Raw genomic sequence first — 21734 nt, forward strand, 5'->3', positions numbered from 1 at the left:
TGTGACTTTTCCATGTGTTTGTTGTGTCTTCTGAGCAGTTTGTCAGCTTTTGGACACCTTTTAAAGTGTTTTCTATGTGTTTTCCATGTGTTTGTATGTGTTTGTGTTTGCCTGCCATTGGTTTCAATGGGGTTCGACGGTGTTCGTCAAAAGTTCGACGAACATTCGTCGAACACGTCCCTGTTCTACGAACCGAACCGAACCCGAACACTAGAGAGGTGGCTCAACACTAGTTAGGATATGGGTTGAACTAGATGGACTTTAAAGTCTTCCTTCAACTTTAATAATTATGTTACTATGTTATGTTTTTTCTACATATTCATAACCCAATAAATAAATGAAAACAATGACGTGGAGTCTCCCAAATTTTTCATAACCAGCCAAGGTAAAGCAGACAGCTGAGGGCTGTTACTATCTGGCTGGGAAGTTCTATGGATATTTGCCCCTTTACAGTTTAAAAATACCAATCCGCAGCTGCCACAGGCACACACACCTATGTGTTGTACTTTCTGTTAGGTGCACTTTTGTCATGGGCACCATGTGTTTAAGCAAATCTCCTTATGTATCTATGTGGTGACACCTGAAATTTGTTTCAAGCCCTAATTGTCTCACTGTGAAAGATGTTATCCTTTGCTTGTCCATGCCACAGCTCTGCTATTCCTCTCAATAGTGAGAAGACTCGGGCTCATATAGATGTTCATGGATCTCAGATTGCAATGCACAAAGCTTTATCCCTCTTTTTACCATTGATTGAATGCTGATAATACTGTGCAATAGCAGAGAGTTGCCATTTAGTGATAGGGCCAGGGATAGCTGAAGCTCATGAATATCAAACTACTAGGTTGTTATAGGGAATTTGTTAGCAGATTTTTGTTATGTAATCATAGAGCAGCACAATGTAGGAGTCCCTTATTACAGTGATGTGTCACTTACTGAACTGTGTTTTGCTGTGTCACTACAATCAGAGTGTTTTTTTAAGCAGGAGATAATCACTGCAAGACAAGTTTCCTTGTCTTTTCTAGTCCAACCATGCACCCAGCATTGATTAGCTACTTTGTCATTATACAATGTACTCAAAAGATCAAAAGATATGGTGTTGTTGACGTTATGTGCAGCTTAACAACTGAGCTCTGCTAGATCTTCAGCAGAAAAAACTGTGGCTCCATCGAAACTGGTACACTCAATAAACTAAGTGATATACAGTATCACTGGAATCGGGGTCTCTGCTCCTTCCTCATGCTGCTGTCGGATTGCATAGCACAAACCTGTTAAGTTGGAGGAGTGTGCACAGTGTAATGCCATAGATATGAATTTGTATTGTGAGGAAAGAGGGAGACACAAGCGCAAGATAGGGTCTTATCCCACAATTAGAGTAATCGATTTGACAGAAAACTGCTTACCTGGTATTAGTTATTCAATGCATGTGTAGGTAATGGCTGCCTCAGATCCACAAGTTGGTCACCGACTGCATAAAACAGAACTTCTTCAGGAAAGGTTGCAAAAAACCTTGAAAAGCATAGAATAAACCACTGTCAAATGTTACTAACTTGCTGGAATCTCATCATTTGGGCAGCATGGACGAAATCCACGTATTCCTTTGCAGAGTTCTATAAATATGAATTTAACAGATGACAGCAATGTTTCAGAATATTGATATCTCTTCATCAAGCTAGTATGTATACAGCGTGGCTATGTGTCAGTGGAGAGCTTGTCTTGTTCTGTACCTAAAAACAGACATTGTATTGGGCCTTCTTTTACAAGTAGCAGTGGGCCCCAGAGATTGGGTACCTGTACTTCTTACTTTTACCATTTGAATGATTGACATTTTAAAAATGTGAAAAAGGTTTGTCTTATAATGCAGGTGTAATGCCTGTAAGTGTAATGCACTTGTCAGATATTCATTATGTAAAATGTGTCAGTTGAATCTTTTTGGAATAGTTTGTGTCCAATTTCTTACTAAAGGGGTTTTCCCTATATCATGAGATAGGTGGTAACTTCCTGATCACTGGATGTCCAGTTCTGGCACCCTGGGCTGCCACTCGGAATTTTGGGGCCCAATACTGGCAAATTTTTTTGAGCCCCCTTCAGACTCCGCCCAGCCTCCACTCCAGCCCCGCCTCCACCCCTTGAACTGTCCACAGTCCCACCACTCTCTCTTGGAAAAACTCCACTTCTCACCAATCACACATTAACAGTTCCCATCACCAGATCACAGATATTACCAGCAGCTTTTGTTTTGGCCAAAAGATTTTTTAAGCCGTCACCACGAGAAGCTAGACTCTTTTGGCCGAGCTCTACTCTACTCTAACCTATCAAACATTTGTTAAAATATACAATACAATTTAGGTATATTTTTATTTATTTTTCAATTTTTAAAATGACCAATAATATCACATACAGGGGACAAATACCACGGCACCATTACAAGACACCATATTACCACCACATAGTGACCTATAATACCACATACAAGAAACAAAAACTGCCACACTATATCCAGACCACATATTACTACCACAGTGACCGAATAATATCACATACAAGAGACAAATACCACCGCACCATGTCCAGACCACATATTACCACCACATGGTGACCAATAATACCACATACAAGGAACAAATACCACCACACCATGACCAGACCACATATATTACCACCACATAGTGACTGAAAACTACAATACTGATCAGTAATAAAAAATCACAATACTAATATCACCATAAGTGCCATTATACACAGGAGCTCTGTATATAGTGTCAGTGTACTGGTAATACTGTGATCACTGGTGACATTATATATAGGAGCTCTGTATATAGCGTTAAGATAATACAGTGATCACTGGTGACATTGGACACAGGACCGCTGTATATAGTATACAGTGTATAGTGTCAGTGTACAGGTAGCATACTGACTCACTAGCAATGTCTCTAGGTGAGGTCTTTCGTCTTTGCTTTTCATCTTCATCCAGCACAAACCGCCGTCACTTCTTCCAGCCAGGGCTTGTCTCTGCAGGAAATAACACCGTTATCTAGAGCACCGCTTGGAGAACACATTACTTATTTTTTTCCCAAATTCTAAACTATACCAGGTGAAGAAAAAAAGGCGACAGTGTCGCTCTGCACAGTAACAGGATTGCCTCACCCATTTAATACAGTATCCTCAAAAAATAAAATAAATACATCACTGCAGTAATAATATCCCTTAATTAGCCCCTATGGTAATAATTAGTGATGAGCGAATATACTCGTTACTCGAAATTTCCTGAGCATGATCGGGTGAACTCCAAGTATTTGTAAGTGCTCAGAGATTTAGTTTTCATTGCTGCAGCTGAATGATTTACAGCTACTAGCCAGCATAAGTACATGTGGGGGTTGCCTGGTCACATGTAATCAAACTGGCTAACAGATGTATATCATTCAGCTGTGGCGATGAAAACTAAATCTCCGAGCACTTACAAATACTCGGAGGTCACCCGAGCGTGCTTGGGAAATCTCAAGTAACGAATATATTCGCTCATCACTAGTAATAATATCTCCCACACAGGCCCCCGTGTGCCTCATTCCTGGCTCCTGATCTCCCATCCTGGCCCCATATGTTGTCCCATCCTACCCCATCTGTCCCATAATCCTGACACATCTGTCTCCATTGTATCCATTCTGCCCCATATTCCTGCCCCATCTGTCTCCATCGTGCCCCGTGATCCCGCCCCATCTGTTTCCATCCTCCCCCATATTCCTGCCCCATCTGTCTCCATCCTGCACCATATCTCCATCCTTCCCCCTGTGTGTCAATCCTGCCTGTGTCTCAATCCTACCCCCGTGTCTCCATTCTGCCCCCTGTCTCCATTCTGCCCCTTTCGCCATCCAGCCTCCATGTCTCCATTCTACCCCGTGTCTCCAATTCTGCCCCTGTCTCCAATTCTTCCCCCTGTCTCCCATCCTGCCTATATATTTCCCATCCTGCCTACGTGTCTCCAGCCTGCCCCTTGTCTCCAATTCTGCCCCTTGTCTCCAATCTTCCCCTTGTCTCTATCCTGCCCCATATTCCTGCCTCATCTGTCTCCATCCTGCACCATGTCTCCATCCAGCATCATGTCTCCATCCTGCCCCCTGTGTCTCCATCCTGCCCCCTTGTCTTCATTCTGCCCATGTCTCCATTCTACCCTGTGTCTCCATTCTGCCCCGTCTCCCATCCTACCCCGTGTCTCCCAGCCTGCCCCTGTGTCTCCTAGCCTGCCCCCGTGTCTCCAAACCTGTTCCCTGTCTCCAACTGCCCATCTCCATTCTGCCCCCTGTCTCCCATCCTGCCTCCGTGTCTCCAGCCTGCCTCCGTGTCTCCATTCTGCCCCAGGTAGACACAAAAAAAATCCTTTCTCCTTTCCTGGCTGCACTCCTGCGGCGATGATCCCTCCAGGCGTTTCAAGCACACACTCGCCGACTAATGACAATAACGTCATATGCCGGTGATGTGCACACTCCGATTGGCTGGCGGCTTTAACTATTGTGGCAACGGCAATAGAGTAACTGAACCGACATCTTGGTACAGGTTCAGTTACAGCAGTGGCAGAATACTGCCGCTGGGGCCCAATCAGCAGAAGAGATGGGGCCCGATGCGGGCCTTCTGTGCTGCTCTGGCCCCATACACCAGTCAGGGCAGTAATGCCCTGATGACAGCCCTGCTGGCTCCCCTAACATCCTGAAAATTGAGTACTGAACAGCCCTGCTTTAAATTCTATATCTTTGTCCTGGAGCAACTCATAAAGTCCCATGGCCTCCAGTACCATCTATATACTCATGATAGTGAGAACTACTTCTCTATCCCAGACGTCACCTTTGCTGTCCAGAATCCAAGTGTGTATGAGCCATTTCGTCTTCCTTCTTAACACACTTCCTAAAGCTCAGTGTGGACAAAACTGTACTATCATCTTTCTTCCATCTCACTTAATTCCCCTACCTGATCTATTACAATAAATTACATCACAGTTAAGCCCAAGTGGATTTGTTGACCTACTGTGCCACGGAACGGAGCCTACTCAAGAACGGGCATAGCTAAGTGGCTTCCGCTTTCCTGGTGTTCACTGGAGCTCGGGATGGTGGAGACAGACTAGCCTGCAGGTAGACGCCAGGTACCACTCCTAGGCAGATCCTGATACCTCAGCTGCTGATCCAAGGGGTTAGGTTCAATGACACTGATTAGGGCTACATTCAGACAAACCACTCTAGAATACTGAATCAGGGACTGGTTGCACAGGGACCAGGGTATAATGTTCAGGGACTGGCCGCATTGGGTCCAAGCGACTTCGGGAACAGTACTGACTATACCAGGACAAGGGAACTATATTTTCAGAACAGGCTGTACCAGGACCAGGGGCCTCACAACTCTCTAGTAGAAGAAACTACATACTAATGCATATTGTTGCTTTGGCCAGCTATGCTGCAGGTATATTTTACTATGCTGCCCCTTTAAGAACTGGAGAACGCACGCACGCACGCACACTTGGCGTGCTACCAGGAAGTGCGGTGTGCACAATTAGGAGACATGCCAGCAGAAGGGGACCACGAAGTGGGGGCGGAGCAGTGAGTATGCCAACGTCCCTGCACGGAGGTGAAATTGGAACCATGCAGGGCTGCTAGAAATAGTCTTTCAATCACACTTTCCTCTGAATCAAAAGTCTGCTTCCTCTGAGTAACCCTTACCTCTGCACTGTACTTCAAACCACATATCCAAGCGCATACCACCTCCTGCCGCATCCAACTCAAAACTATATATCCAAGAACTGGCCTTTCCTCAACCATGAATCTACTAAAATGTTAGTGCATGCCCTCATCATCTTCCATCTCGACTATTGCAATAGCCTCCTCTGTGGCCTCCTGCTAACAGTTTCAACCTATCCAGTCCATCCTTAGCTCTTTTGCCAAATTAATCCACCTGTAATGTTCCTGCTCCTCTGCCTCTCCGCTCTGCCAATCTCTACATTAGCTCCTAGCTAGCCAAGGAATCCACTTCAATCTGCTAACATTGACCTACAAAGTTGTCCATAATCTGTCTCCTCAATATATTTTCAAACCAATCTTCCAATATATTCTTACATGTAATCTCCAGTCTTCCCAAGACTTTCTACTCTCCTCCATACTTGTACGTTCCTCACTCAATCGCATGCTAGACTTCTCCCCAGTAACCCCCATCCTCAGGAATTTCTTATCCTATAACTTTTGATTATCCACCACATTTGGAACTTTCTGATGGAACTTGAAAACCCATCTCTTCAAGAAAGCTTACAGCCTGCAAAGACCCTGCAGCCACCTCACCACCACCGATGCTGCTGCAACCCCCCAACCCACTGTCTCATTCCCCATTACCATGTAGATTGTAAACTCATGTGGGCAGGGCCCTCTCCCCTCTGTCCCAGTCTGTTATTTATATTTGTATTTTGCATGTTAATCCCTTTTCATATACAGCACCAAGTAATCTATGATACTCTAAAAACTAATAATGATAATGGAGCAGAGGCCAAGCATGTGCTTATCTGCTCCATTCATTCTTAATGACCATGCTGGAGACAGCCGGACTATGAACAGGGGATAATGTCTAATCTTGGTACAAACTCTTTAAGTGTGCTGCTTTAAGACAAGAGACACAATATATAAACAGGTAAACTTGTGTTCAAAGATAATTGTGGAAGCATAAAGCAATGTATTCTGTGAATCATTCTGATCATTGCTTACCGTTGCCGGAAAAAGAATTTATTGACTTCTTGCCATTTCCTATAATGACAATCTGTTAAGAAATGTCCAATATTTCCAATAAATGTTCTGGCCTCTGCACCAGATTTCTGTCAGATGTAATCATTTTGCTACCATAGACACATAGATTATTGGCAAAAATGCCTGTTAAGACTCGTGTTAGGAGAATTAAATCATTCACATAAGAGTTATGGTAAATGGCAAGTGTGAAAAAATAATGAATATATCTCTGTAATGACCAGTGATAAAAGAAGTGACAAATATCAAAGGAATTGTAGCTCTACATAATGAATATCAGTTTTGTCTAATAAGGTCATTAATTCAAGCTAAATAGTGAGTATTCGGGCTCTCTCACAGTGGCGAGTAGCATCCGATGATTCTTTCATGCAAGGGAATTGGATACTATATACAAATACCCCTCCTCTCAAACTGCTGTGAGCGTGATCCGAGTGTCATTTTTCTGTGATCCAAGTCTCTCACATGTGCATGGAGTGCAGAATAGATGGAGAAACGTGGTTGTCCGATCTAAATTGATATTCATTGCTATACATACTCCTGGCCAGAACCTGACCAGTGGGTGCGACCTCGCCACATACAATTGTATTGAGCCCACTATTCCGGTTCTACCTAACGTATAAATCCCAGCTGTTCTCAGGTCAGAAACCGGCTAATCTTCGCAGAGCACAGCGAAGAAGCACGTGAAACGGCCGTTGTGCACCACAGAACCAACTGCCCTACTTGCATAATTTTAATCTTGATGTATTTAATGAACAAGATTTGTTAACTGGAAATCAAAGTGCCATCCCTTCCCTTCTCCTGAGAAAGGCTCATTATAGCCGAAACATCGCTGCCACAACACCACGGCTATTAAAGTCCCCTCTGTATTTTGGTAAATACTGGAGTGCTTCCATTTTTATATTCCGTTGCGAGTAGGGTTGAGCGAAACGGATCGGACAATTTAAAAAATCGACGACTTTTGGCAAAGTCGAGTTTCGTGAAACCCGATCCTAGTGTGAGATCGGCCATGAGGTCGGCGATCTTTGCGCCAAAGTCGCATTTCGTAACACGCTTTCAGCACCATTTCTCATCCAATGAAGGCGGACGCAGAGTTTGGGCAGCGTGATGACATAGGTCTCGGTCCCCACCATCTTAGAGAAGGGCATGACAGTGATTGGCTTGCTTTCTGCAGCGTCACAGGGGCTATAAAGGGGCGTACACGCCGACCGCCATCTTACTTCTGCCAATCGTAGCATAGGGAGAGGTTGCCACAGCTTCATCAGAAGAAGGGATATAGTTAGGGAGGGAAGATTAACCCCGAAACTGCTTGTGCTGTAGCGATTTCCACTGTCCAACACCACCTTTTCTTTGCAGGGACAGTGGAGTTTTTTTTTTTGTGCATCAGCACTGTAGCTTATTAGGCTGCCCTATAAGGCTCCCTGTTAGCTGCATTGCTGTTTGTACGCCGCTGTGCAAACCAACTGCTTTTTTAAAAGCAAAAATCCTGTTGCTCCTTTCTGCACAGTTATCTTGTTTCTTTGTCCACACTTTTGTGTGCAGCAGTCCTTTTTATTGCTGCCATACTTGTCCTTTGATCATTGTAGGGAGATTGAAATTGTACTACAGCCCTTGTATTTTTTGATATATCTGCCAGCCACGTTCTGCCACTTACATTGTGTAGTGTAATCCACAGGGCCTGTTTTTTGCTGCAGTCTCCCCCCCCAAAAAGGGAGATTTAAATTGCCAACAAGTTTCTATACGTCAGTTCTGTTTGTCGTATATCTGCCAGCCACGTTCTGCCACTTACATTGTGTAGTGTAGTACACAGGGCCTGTTTTTTGCTGCAGTCTCCCCCCCCAAAAAAGGGAGATTTAAATTGCCAACAAGTTTCTATATGTCAGTTCTGTTTGTCGTACATCTGCCAGCCACGTTCTACCACTTACATTGTGTAGTGTAATACACAGGGCCTGTTTTTTCCTGCAGTCTCCCTCCCCAAAAAAGGGAGATTTAAATTGCCAACAAGTTTATATACACCTTCTACCTTGTTTAACAGTACCATATAACGGTTGTTATTTTGGTTAGATTTTCCCAAAAGTCTGGTGGAAGAGGCCGTGGGAGGTCGTTGCCAGCTGGTACTGATGGTGGTGGTGGTGGAGCATCTGGTGGTAGTGGGAAAAGCAAAATATCACCTAAGGCTGGAGGTGTTGAGCCAGCGTCATCGTCTGGCTACACAAGGCCTCGAAGGCTCCCTCATCTGGGAGTAGGAAAACCGCTTTTAAAGCCGGAGCAGCAGGAAAAAATGTTTTGGCTTTCCTTGCTGACTCAGCCTCTAGCTCTTTCGCCGCTTCTTCAGAAAGTTTGAAATATAAAAGCAGCGAGTCGTCAGTGGATGCTCCCGGTCAGGAACAAGTCGCTTCCTTGTGTCCTTCACCCAAAGCAAAAGTGAAGGATGCGGCAGGCTACACTACAGTTTACTCCATGGAGCTCTTTACACATACCGTGCCAGGGTTAGAGAGGGAAATAGTTAACAGGCCATTACAAGATGAATCGGACATGGAGTGCACAGATGCACAGCCACAGCTAGATTATTATGCTGTTCCATTGACTCAGATCACTACATTGCCCTCGCAGTGGACTGAGCCAGAATCTGACCCTGATGAGACTATGGTGCCCTGTCCCGAACGCTATAGCACCTTACACGGTGACACAGAGGAAGGTGCACATGACATTGAAGAGGAGGTGATTGATGACCCAGTTGTTGACCCAGATTGGCAGCCATTGGGGGAACAGGGTTCCCTCTGGCAGTAGCTCTGAAGCGGAGGAGGATGATCCGCAGCGGGCATCTACATCGCAACAGCTTTTATCTGGCAGGCCCGTATCTGGCCAAAAATGTTTGACAAAACCAAAAACATTTTTAGGACAGCGTGGCCATCCAGTGAAAGGAGAACAGCGTGCAAGGCCTGAAAAGGTATTCGATAGTAGGAAGAGTGCAGTGTGGGATTTTTTTATCCAAGATCCGAATGATCAGCGCAAAGTTATCTGTAAGAAATGCTCAAAGACCTTTAGCAGAGGGAAGAATGTCCAAAATTTAAATACAACGTGCATGCGTAGACATTTAACCAGCATGCACTTGCAAGCCTGGACTAACTACCAAACGTCCCGTACCGTTAGTGCACCCGCTCAGAATGAAGGTAGTCAGCAATGCTACATTGCTTCCTTCACTGTAAGCCCACCGGTTAGGACACCACCAACAGCAAATGTGGAGGTATCATCGCAAGGCCAAAGCAGTCAGGGAATCACAAGGTTCTTGGTAGGAAACACTGTAGGTAGGCTAACATCAAGAATACCATCACCAACCCTCTCTCAAGAGAGTTACCATATGCGGCTCTCCAGTCCAGCTCACCCTACAAGAGACTCTTGTTAGGAAAAGGAAGTACTCATCCTCCCATCCGCATACACAGGGTTTGAACGCCCACATTGCTAGACTAATCTCGTTAGAGATGTTGCCCTACCGGTTAGTTGAAAGCGAAGCTTTCAAAGCCCTGATGGACTACGCTGTACCACACTACGAGCTACCCAGTCGACACTTATTTTCGAGAAAAGCCATCCCACCCCTCCACCAGCATGTCAAAGACCGCATTGTCGATGCACTGAGGCAATCAGTCAGTGGAAAGGTGCACCTCACAACAGATGCTTGGACCAGTAGGCATGGCCAGGGACTTAACGTGTCCATCACGGCGCACTGGGTTATTGTGGTGGATGCAGGGTCCACAGGGGACAGCCATAGTGGGACAGTTCTGCCTAGCCCAAGGTCTAGGAAACAGTTGGCAGTAGGCGTTCGACACCCCTCCTCCTCCTCCTCCAGAAGCGAAAGCTCGTCCACAGAGCGCAGTCGCCCGACCGCTCCATCCACAGCTGCCAGAGTTGCACACGAGGTGTCACATGGAACCGCTAGTGGTAAGCGTCAGCAGGCTGTGTTGGAAATGAAGTGTTTGAGCGACAACAGACACACCGCGGAGTACTTGTGGCAAGAAACTCAGTCATGCCTGGGCAGTGTACATCTTGAGGCAGGCAAGGTTGTCAGTGATAACGGAAGGAATTTTATGGCTGCCATAGCCATTTCAGAACAAAAACACATACCTTACCTGGCTCACACCTTGAACCTGGTGGTGCAGTGCTTCCTGAAAAATTGTCCGGGGTTATCAGCCCTGCTCCTGAAGGTGCAAAGACTTTGCTCGCACATCCGCCGGTCGCCCGTACACTCCAGCCATATGCTGAACCATCAGCGATCGATGAAGCTTCATCAGCACTGCCTAATAATCGACGTTGCAACAATGTGGAACTCCACACTGCTCATGCTTCAGAGGCTGTGCGAACAGAGGCGTGCTGTAATGTATTTTTGGGAGGATACACATACACGGGCAGGCAGTTGGATGGCAGACATGGAGTTGTCTGTTGTGCAGTGGTCGAAGCTACAAGACCTCTGTCAAGTGCTTCAGTGTTTTGAGGAATGCACACGGCTGGTAAGTGCAGACGACGCCATCATAAGCATGAGCATCCCACTAATGCGTCTGCTGATGCAAAGTTTGATGCACATTAAGGAGCAGGCGTCTGCGGCCGAGGAGGATGGAAGCCTTGATGACAGTCAGCCATTGTCTGCTCAGGGAACTCTCCTGGATGAGGTGGCGGATGAAGAGGAGGAAGAGGAGGAGGATGATGGGGATGAATATTTATGGGAGGAGGATGCTTCTCATGGGGCAATAGAAACTGGTGGCGTTGCAAGGTCAGGTACAGGGTTTTTGCGGGAGACAAGTGATGTTGATTTGCAAGAAAATGCTCCTCAACCCAGCACAAGCAGTGAATTGACACCTGGAACATTGGCCCACATGGCTGATTATGCTTTGCGTATCCTAAAAAGGGACCCACACATTATAAAAATGATGACCTCCTGGATCCACGATATAAAGGGAAATTACAAAATACGATACGATACGATACGATACGATACACTTTATTGATCCCGTGGGAAATTATGGTATCACAGCAGCACAACTCAAATCACAAAAATCACAAAGGAATTCCACAGTTGACATGACAGCCTGTTGACAGAAGAACACCACACACTAGAATAGGTCATACACAACGAGTGAACCGAAATGCAGAGAAATAAGTAGACATTCACCTTGGTGGTTTAACCCTAATGTTATTGTTGTACATTCCCATGGCAGTTGGCACAAACGATTTCCTATATTTTTCCTTCTTACACCTCAGAAGTATTTGCCGGTTGCTGAAGGTGCTCTTCTGTCTCATGAATAGCTCATATAATGGATGTGCATTATTGTTCATAATTGTCATACACTTTCTCAGAGTTCTTTTCTCCACTACCTCCCCAAAAGAGTCCAGATTGCAGCCCACAGCAGAACTTGCCTTCTTAATAATCTTATTCAGCTTATTAGCATCAGAGGCCCGCACACTACTACCCCAGCACGTGATTGCAAAAAAGATGGCACTTGCCACCACAGATTGGTAGAACATTTCTAACATTTTGCTACACACATTAAAAGACCTCAGTTTCCTTAGGAAATACAGTCTGCTCATCCCCTTCTTGTAGACAAACTCTGAGTGGCATCTCCAGTCCAGTTTGCTATCCAAATGGACCCCCAAATATTTGTAACTCTCCACCTGCTCTACCTCCTGACCAGCAATAGTGATCGGTAAGCATTCCAACTTTATCCTGCTATAGTTGGCCACCAACTCCTTGGTTTTCTTAACATTTAGCTGCAGATAGTTACCATTGCACCAATCCACGAAATTCGACACCACCCTTCTATATTCCTCATCCCCCTGATCTCCCCTAATGCATCCCACAACCACAGAGTCATCCGAAAATTTTTGAAGATGGCAAAGTTCAGATTTATACTGAAAGTCTGAAGTATACAGTGTGAATAGAAAGGGCGCAAGCACCGTTCCCTGGGGGGCACCTACACTGCTCAATAATCTGCTTGACACCACTGCTCCCATCTGTACAAACTGTGGCCGATCTGATAGGTAGTCAGTTATCCAATTTCTCATCCCCTCCTCCACCTTCATATCAGTCATCTTTTTGTGTAGTAAAAGTGGCTGCAGGGAGTTAAATGCACTCGAGAAATCGAAGAACATCGCTCGCACCGTGGCTCCGTCATTCTCCAGAAATGAATGTACCCTATGTAGCAGAGAAAGGATAGCATCATCCACCCTCAATCTATGTCGGTAAGCAAACTGAAGGGGATCAATAAAAGCATTGACCCTCGGTCTTAAGTGAGCAAGCACTAATCTTTCCAAGGCCTTCATAGCGTGAGATGCTAAGGCTACAGGACGATAGTCATTTAGGGTTGCAGGAGAAGAAGTCTTGGGTGCCGGCACCAGACAGGAAGTTTTCCATAACACCGGTACCCTCTGTGTTTGTAGACTTCCATTAAATAGGCGCGTAAAGACAGTACACAGCTGGTCTGCACACACTTTAAGGACACGTGAGCTGAGTCCATCAGGTCCTGCAGCTTTACCAATGTTAAGTGACTTAAACTGCCTCCTCACATCATTTTCGGATACTCTAAAATAGGTCTGCTCATCCTCCAATATCGATGTTGCAGAATTTGCACCCAGTTCCCATCCACTATCAGTTTGCATTACACATGTACTGCTGAACCTGTTGAAATACTCATTCATCTCATTAGCCTTGTCCATTGTTCCTGGATCATTTTCAAGCCTCAGCTTAAGCCCAGTCAGTAATTTCATTCCTGCCCAAACCTCTCTGGTATTATTGTGGGACAGTTTATTTTCAAGTTTAATTCTGAAGGCTTCCTGGGCCTCCTTTATTTTATGCTTCAATTCATGCTGTATCATTTTAATTTCCTCTTTGTCACCCAGTTTAAATGCCTTTTTTTTTCCTGTTGAGCAAATGCTTCAATTCCTTTGTTATCCATGGCTTGTTGTTTGCAAAACACCTAATCTTTTTAGTCGGCACCAACATATCAGTGCAGAAGTTAATGTAGTCAGTCACCCTACCAACCACTTCATTAACATTTGTATACTCGTCCATTGTCCCAAGCAGCACATCCCAGTCTGTAAGATGAAAGCAATCCTGTAAAGCCTGTTCATTTGTTGGATTCCACATTCTAACTGATTTAATCTTAGGAGGCTGTGTACTAACAACAGGTTGGTAGACTGGTGACAATAGTACAAGATTGTGATCAGACTTCCCCAAGGGCGGCAGGGTAGACGATGAATAAGCATTCTTGACATTCGCATAGAGTAAGTCCAACGTAATTTTGTCACGTGTTGTACATTTAACAAATTGATAGAATTTAGGTAAGGCAGTAGACATTTTAGCCCGGTTAAAATCCCCAGAGATTACAGTAAGCGAGTTGGGGTGTTTCATCTGGAGCCGGGCAATGACTCCTGACAGCACTTCACCTGCAGCCTCATGGTTTGCAGTTGGTGGTATGTACAACACTATTGCAATAACAAGCGAGAATTCTCTAGGAATATAGTAAGGTCTGAGGCCAACAGCTAGCAATTCAATGTTCGGACAACAATGGCGCTCCCTTACAGTCACATGCCCCTGATTGCACCAACCATTGTTTATGTAGAGTATAACTCCACCACCCTTTTTTTTGCCGCTCTTCATAGTGTCTCTATCCGCCCGGACCATGTGAAATCCTGGTACTGAAACACTTGAGTCCGGGATCTCGCCACGTAACCATGTTTCAGTAAAACATATCAAACTGCATTCTTTGTATTCCCTCTGGGTCCGTATTAATGCCAGCAGTTCATCCGACTTATTACCCAGTGATTGAACATTCCCCATGATGATGGACGGAACTACAGGTTTAAACCGTCTTCGCCTTGCCTTAAGTTTTTTGCCTGCTCTGCAGCCTCTGTAGGGTCGCCTTACCTCACACGGGACACATGGTCTAAATATAATGCCACATGAGAACCTTGAGCAAATATTGAGTACCAAACAAGCAACTCTTGTAGACCGTTTGGTTCAGGCATTCCCAGCACACAGCGGCGGTGATGGTTCTCACACGAGCTTTAGGGGGCAACATGGCAGAGGTCTTAGAGGTGCACAAATCAGAAGTGGCATTGGACAGAGGTGTTTTATGACCAGGTTATGGAGTGATTTTGCAATGACCGCAGACACGACAGGTACTGCTGCATTGATTCAAAGTGACAGGAGACAGCATTTGTCCAGTATGGTTACGAACTATTTTTCCTTCCTTATCGATGTTCTCCCTCACAGGTCATTCCCCTTTGATTACTGGGCATCAAAAATAGACACCTGGCCTGAATTGGCAGAATATGCATTACAGTAGCTCGCTTGCCCAGCTGCTAGTGTGCTATCAGAAAGAGTGTTCAGTGCTGCTGGTTCAATACTGACCAAAAAAAGGACTCGTCTGGCTACCCGAAATGTTGATGATCTAACCTTCATTAAAATGAACCAATCATGGATTTCTAATTATTTTGCCCCACCTTCCCCTGCTGACACGTAGCTTGCCTGAAAAATGTCTTGCTTTTGGCCTCCTCTTACTGACTGCTCCAATTCCTCCATTTGCAGCTGCTGAATGTCCACCATAGGCCATTTTTATACCTCCCTAAATGGTCTGACTCCCCCCACAGGGCCGTGGTCACCAGTTGGCGCAAGCAACTGTGCGATTGCCGTTTGCCTGGACAGGTGGGTGTGCCCACTTTTGGGCGATGGCACTGGCACAGGGTCCCTCATAGTACAATGACGGTGGTGGTGCACATCCAACGTCAGACACAGCGTCGTAATATGAGGGGCCCTATGCCAGTACCGCTGCCCACGAGAGAGTGTTCCCCCCAGCTCAAACAGTGCTCTACCACTTGCAATACTTACCTCTCCCTGCTCCACCACTGTGTAGTCTGTGCTGTTAAATCCTTCAATGGCACTGCCAATACAAATTTGTTGAAATGATAGTTAAAATAAACAGGGCCCTGGCCTCCATTTAGACCAGTTAATACTTTGCACCTACTACCACTGCCTGCTACTCAGCAGAGGAGCCCACCCCAGTACGTAGCTATGCTACCTCCTGGTTAGTCCTGTTACCAATTTTGAACTGCATTTAGCCTACTTTATTATTTGGGCCTACTAACTGTGCCTGCGCCACTCATTACAGTTGTCCTCCACTGAACAAATCTATGCCGCCTGTTTAGTCCTGTTACCAATTTTGAACTGCTGTTAGCCTATTTTTTTATTTTAGGCCTACTAAGTCTGTCTGCGCCACTCATTGCAGCTGTCCTCCATTGAGCAAAGCTAAGCCGCCTGTTTACTCCTGTTACCAATTTTTAACTGCATTTAGCCTACATTTTTTTATTTTAGGCCTACTAAGTCTGTCTGCGCCACTCATTACAGTTGTCCTCCACTGAACAAAGCTATGCTGCCTGTTTACTTCTGTTACCAATTTTGAACTGCACTTAGCCTACTTTTTTATTTAACCCCTTCACCCCCGGAGCTTTTTCCGTTTTTTCATTTTTGTGTTTCGCTCCCCTCTTTCCCAGAGCCATAACTTTTTTATTTTTCCGTTAATATGGCCATGTGAGGGCTTATTTTTTGCAGGACGAGATATACTTTTGAACGATATCATTGGTTTTACCATGCCATGTAACAGAAAATGGGAAAAAAATTCCAAGTGTGATGAAATTGCAAAAAAAAGTGCAATCTCACACTTGTTTTTTGTTTGGCTTTTTTGCTAGGTTCACCACATGTTAAAACTAACCTGCCATTATGATTCTCCAGGTCATTATGAGTTCATAGACACCTAACATGTCTAGGTTATTTTTTATCTAAGTGGTGAAAAAAAATTCCAAAATTTGCTAAAAAAAAAGAAAAAATTGCGCGATTTTCCGATACCCGTAGCGTCTCAAATTTTCGTGATCTGGGGTCAGGTGAGGGCTTATTTTTGCGTGCCGAGCTGGTGTTTTTAATGATACCATTTTGGTGTAGATTTGTTCTTTTGCTCGCCCGTTATTGCATTTTAATTCAATGTCGCGGCGACCAAAAAAACATAATTTTGGCGTTTTGATTTTTTTTCTCGCTACGCCATTTAGCAGTCAGGTTAATCCTTTGTTTTTATTGATAGATCGGGCGATTCTGAACGCGTCGATACCAAATATGTGTATGTTTGATTTTTTTTTAATTGTTTTATATTGATTGGGGCGAAAGGGGGGTGATTTGAACTTTTATATATTTTTTATTTTTTTTTATATTTTTAAACTTTTTTTTTATTTTTGCATGCTTTAATAGCCTCCATAGGAGGCTAGAAGCATGCACTACACGATCGCCTCTGCTACATAGAGGTGAAGTACAGATCACCTCTATGTAGCAGAAATGCAGGTGTACTTTGAACGCCGACCACAGGGTGGCGCTCAAAGCAATCGGCCATCAACAACCATAGAGGTCTCAAGAAGACCTCTGGTTGTTATGGCAATGCACCGCTGACCCCCGATCATGTGACGGGGGTCAGCGGTGCAAGCACTTCTGGACGCGTGGCCGGGAGCGCTAGTTAAATGCCGCTGTCAGCACTTGACGGCGGCATTTAACTAGTTAATGGGCGCGGGCGGATCGTGATTCCACTCGCACTCATTGCGCGCACATGTCAGCTGTACAAAACAGCTGACATGTCGCGGCTTTGAGGTGGGCTCACCGCCGGAGCCCCCCTCAAAGCAGGGGATCTGCCAGCTGACGTACTATTCCATCAGCTGGCAGAAAGGGGTTAAGGCCTACTAAGTCTGTCTGCGCCACTCATTACAGCTGTCCTCGCCACTCATTACAGCTGTCCTCCATTGAACAAAGCTAAGCTGCCTGTTTACTCCTGTTACCAATTTTGAACTGCTTTTAGCCTACTTTTTTATTTTAGGCCTACTAAGTCTGTCTGCGCCACTCATTACAGCTGTCCTTGCCACTCATTACAGCTGTCCTCCATTGAACAAAGCTATGCTGCCTGTGTACTCCAGTTACCAATTTTGAACTGCATTTAGCCTACTTACTTATTTAGGCCTACTAACTGTGTCATTTACAGTTGTCCTCCACTGAACAAAGCTGAGCCACCAGTTTACTCCTGTTTCAAATATTATACTGCATTTGGCCTACTTGTTTGGTTGGGCCTACTAACGGTGTCTGCCGCTGCTTGTTGTTCTCCTCCACTGAACAAAGCTGAGCCTCAATTTTCATCCTGTTTCGGATATTAAACTGCATTTGGCCTACTTGTTTGGTTGGGCCTACTAACGGTGTCTGCCGCTCCTTGCTTTTCTCCTCCACTGAACAAAGCTGAGCCTCAATTTTCATCCTGTTTCAGATATTAAACGGCATTTGGCCTACTTGTTTGTTTGGGCCTACTAACTGTGTCTGCCGCTGCTTGCTTTTCTCCTCCACTGTACAAAGCTGAGCCTCAATTTTCATCCTGTTTTGGATATTAAACTGCATTTGGCCTACTTGTTTGGTTGGGCCTACTAATGGTGTCTGCCGCTGCTTGTTCTCCTCCACTGTACAAAGCTGACCCTCAATTTTCATCCTGTTTCATATATTAAACTGCATTTGGCCTACTTGTTTGGTTGGGCCTACTAACGGTGTCTGCCACGCCTTGAATTTCTCCTCCACTGAACAAAGCTGAGCCTCAATTTTCATCCTGTTTCAGGTATTAAACTGCATTTGGCCTACTAGTTTGGTAGGGCCTACTAACGGTGTCTGCCGCTGCTTGTTGTTCTCCTCCACTGAACAAAGATGAGCCTCAATTTTCATCCTGTTTGGATATTAAACTGCATTTGGCCTACTTGTTTGGTTGGGCCTACTAACGGTGTCTGCCGCTCCTTGCTTTTCTCCTCCACTGAACAAAGCTGAGCCTCAATTTTCATCCTGTTTCAGATATTAAACGGCATTTGGCCTACTTGTTTGGTTGGGCCTACTAACTGTGTCTGCCGCTGCTTGTTGTTCTCCTCCACTGTACAAAGCTGACCCTCAATTTTCATCCTGTTTCATATATTAAACTGCATTTGGCCTACTTGTTTGGTTGGGCCTACTAACGGTGTCTGCCACGCCTTGAATTTCTCCTCCACTGAACAAAGCTGAGCCTCAATTTTCATCCTGTTTCAGGTATTAAACTGCATTTGGCCTACTAGTTTGGTAGGGCCTACTAACGGTGTCTGCCACTGCTTGTTGTTCTCCTCCACTGAACAAAGCTGAGCCTCAATTTTCATCCTGTTTTGGATATTAAACTGCATTTGGCCTACTTGTTTGGTTGGGCCTACTAACGGTGTCTGCCGCTCCTTGCTTTTCTCCTCCACTGAACAAAGCTGAGCCGCCTGTTTACTCCTGTTACCAATTTTGAACTGCATTTGGACCACTTTATTACTTGGGCCTACTAACTGTGTCTGCCACTCATTACAGTTGTACGCCACTGAACAAAGCAATGCACCTGTTTAGTCCTGTTACCACTTTTGAACTGCATTTATCCTTCTTTATTATTTGGGCCTATATTGGTGTTTCCTCCTCATCCTGCCCATTGGCCAGCCACTGCTAGATGAGTCTGCTGGTAGATTGACCCAGACCACTACATTCCCCTTGCACTCTGCACAGCCAGAATCTGACCCTGCTGAAAGTCAGGTTCCCCTTCCCGCATACTATACCACCTTACACGGGGACAAAGAGGAAGGTGCAGATGAAAGTGCAGGTTCCTTCATCAGGTGGGGGGGCATACTCGTTGGCACTGGCACAGGGTCCCTCATAGTACGCAAAAGTGTCTCTGGCAGTGGGAGGCGCTACCCGTCATCAAACACACCGCCGTACTATGAGGGGCCCTGTGCCAGTGCCAACTAGTGGGCCCCCTGCTTGCTCAGGATCGCAGCACTTGCAAAGTTGAAATACTTACCTCTCCCTGTTCCACTGCCACTCCCTGTGACGTATTCCGCGTTTCCCGGGCCCACGAAAATCTTGAGCCAGCCCTACCCCACCACAACTTTAGCCAAATGAGCCCCTGTTTTCAATGCCTAACTATTATTATAAAGTAAATTTAGATTGACAAGCTTCAGTAATACAAATTGATGTTTTTGGCATTAAAATGGACACTATAGGTGTTTTCCTGTCCTCCACTCACTGCCGACTTTAATTCCTCATTGACTTGCATTGGGTTTCGTGTTTCACCCGACCCCCGACTTTTAAGAAAGTCGCGAAACCCGACTCGATCCTAAAAAAGTAATAGTCGCTCAACTCTAGTTGCGAGGAAGGGATTCCATGCTTGAGAGGCCTTGCACCCGGAGCTTTGCTGTATGTGTGCTGTTCCAACTTCATATATGTATATACATATATATATATATATATATATATATATATACATTATATATATATATATATATATATATATACATACGTACACTGCTCAAAAAATTAAAGGGAACACTTAAACAACAGATAACTCCAAGTAAATCAAACTTCTGTGAAATCAAACTGTCCACATAGGAAGCAACGCTATTTGATAATCAATTTCACATGCTGTTGTGCAAATGGAACAGACAACAGATGGAAATTATTGGCAATTGCCGAGACACACTCAATAAGTGAGTGGTTCTGCAGGTGGGGACCACAGACCACATCTCAGTACCAATGCTTACTGGCTGATGTTTTGGTCACTTTTGAATGTTGGTTGTGCTTTCACACTCGTGGTAGCCACAAAAGTAGCTCACATAGTGCAGCTCATCCAGGATGGCACATCAATGTGAGCTGTGTCAAGAAGGTTTTCTGTGTCTGTCAGTGTAGTGTCCAGAGGCTGGAGGCGCTACCAGGAGACAGGCCAGTAAGCCAGGAGACGTGGAGGGGGCCATAGGAGGGCAACAATTCAGCAGCAGGACCGCTACCTCAGCCTTTGTGCAAGGAAGAACAGGAGGAGCACTGCCAGAGCCCTGCAAAATGACCCCCAGCAGGCTACAAACGTGCAGGTTTCTGCATAAGTGGCTAGAAACCGACTCCATGAGGATGGTATGAGTTTCTAACGTTCACAGATGGGGGTTGTGCTCACAGCCTAACAACGTGCAGGACGCTTGGCATTTGCCACAGAACACCAGGATTGGCAAACTCGCCACTGGCACCCTGTGCTCTTCACAGATGAAAGCAGGTTCACACTGAGCACATGTGACAGAGTCTGGAGACGTCATGGAGAGCGATCTGCTGCCTGCAACATCCTTCAGCATGACCGGTTTCGCAGTGGGTCAGTAATGGTGTGGGGTTGCATTTCTTTGGAGGGTCACACAGCCCTCCATGTGCTCTCCACAGGTAGCCTGACTGCTATTAGGTACTGAGATGAGATCCTCCGACCCCTTGTGAGACCATATGCTGGTGCGGTTGGCCCTGGGTTCCCCCTAATTCAGGACAATGCCAGACCTCATGTGGCTGGAGTGTGTCAGCAGTTCCTGCAAGATGAAGGCATTGAAGCTATGGACTGGCCCGCCCGTTCCCAAGACCTGAATCCAATTGAACACATCTGGGACATCATGTCTCACACCATCCACCAACGTCACGTTGCACCACAGACTGTCCAGGAGTTGGCGGATGCTTTAGTCAAGTTCTGCGTGGAGATCCCTCAGGAGACCATCCACCGCCTCATCAGGAGCATGCCAAGGGGTTGTAGGGAGGTCATACAGGCACGTGGAGGCCACAAACACTACTGAGCATCATTTCCTTGTCTTGAGGCATTTCCACTGAAATTGTCAGCCTGTAACTTAATTTTCCACATTTATTTTGAGCATCATTCCAACTCCAGACCTCCGTGGGATATTAGTTGTGATTTATGTTGGTCATTTTTAGCTTTTATTGTTCTCAACACATTCCACTACGTAATGAACAAAGATTTATAACTGGAATATTTCATTCAGTGATATCTAGGATGTGGGATTTTAGTGTTAACTTTATTTTCTTGAGCAGTATATATATGAAAATAAAGAAAG

The sequence above is a fragment of the Ranitomeya imitator genome, chromosome 2 (assembly GCF_032444005.1).
Source record: "Ranitomeya imitator isolate aRanImi1 chromosome 2, aRanImi1.pri, whole genome shotgun sequence".
In the NCBI taxonomy this organism is placed as follows: Eukaryota; Metazoa; Chordata; class Amphibia; order Anura; family Dendrobatidae; genus Ranitomeya; species Ranitomeya imitator.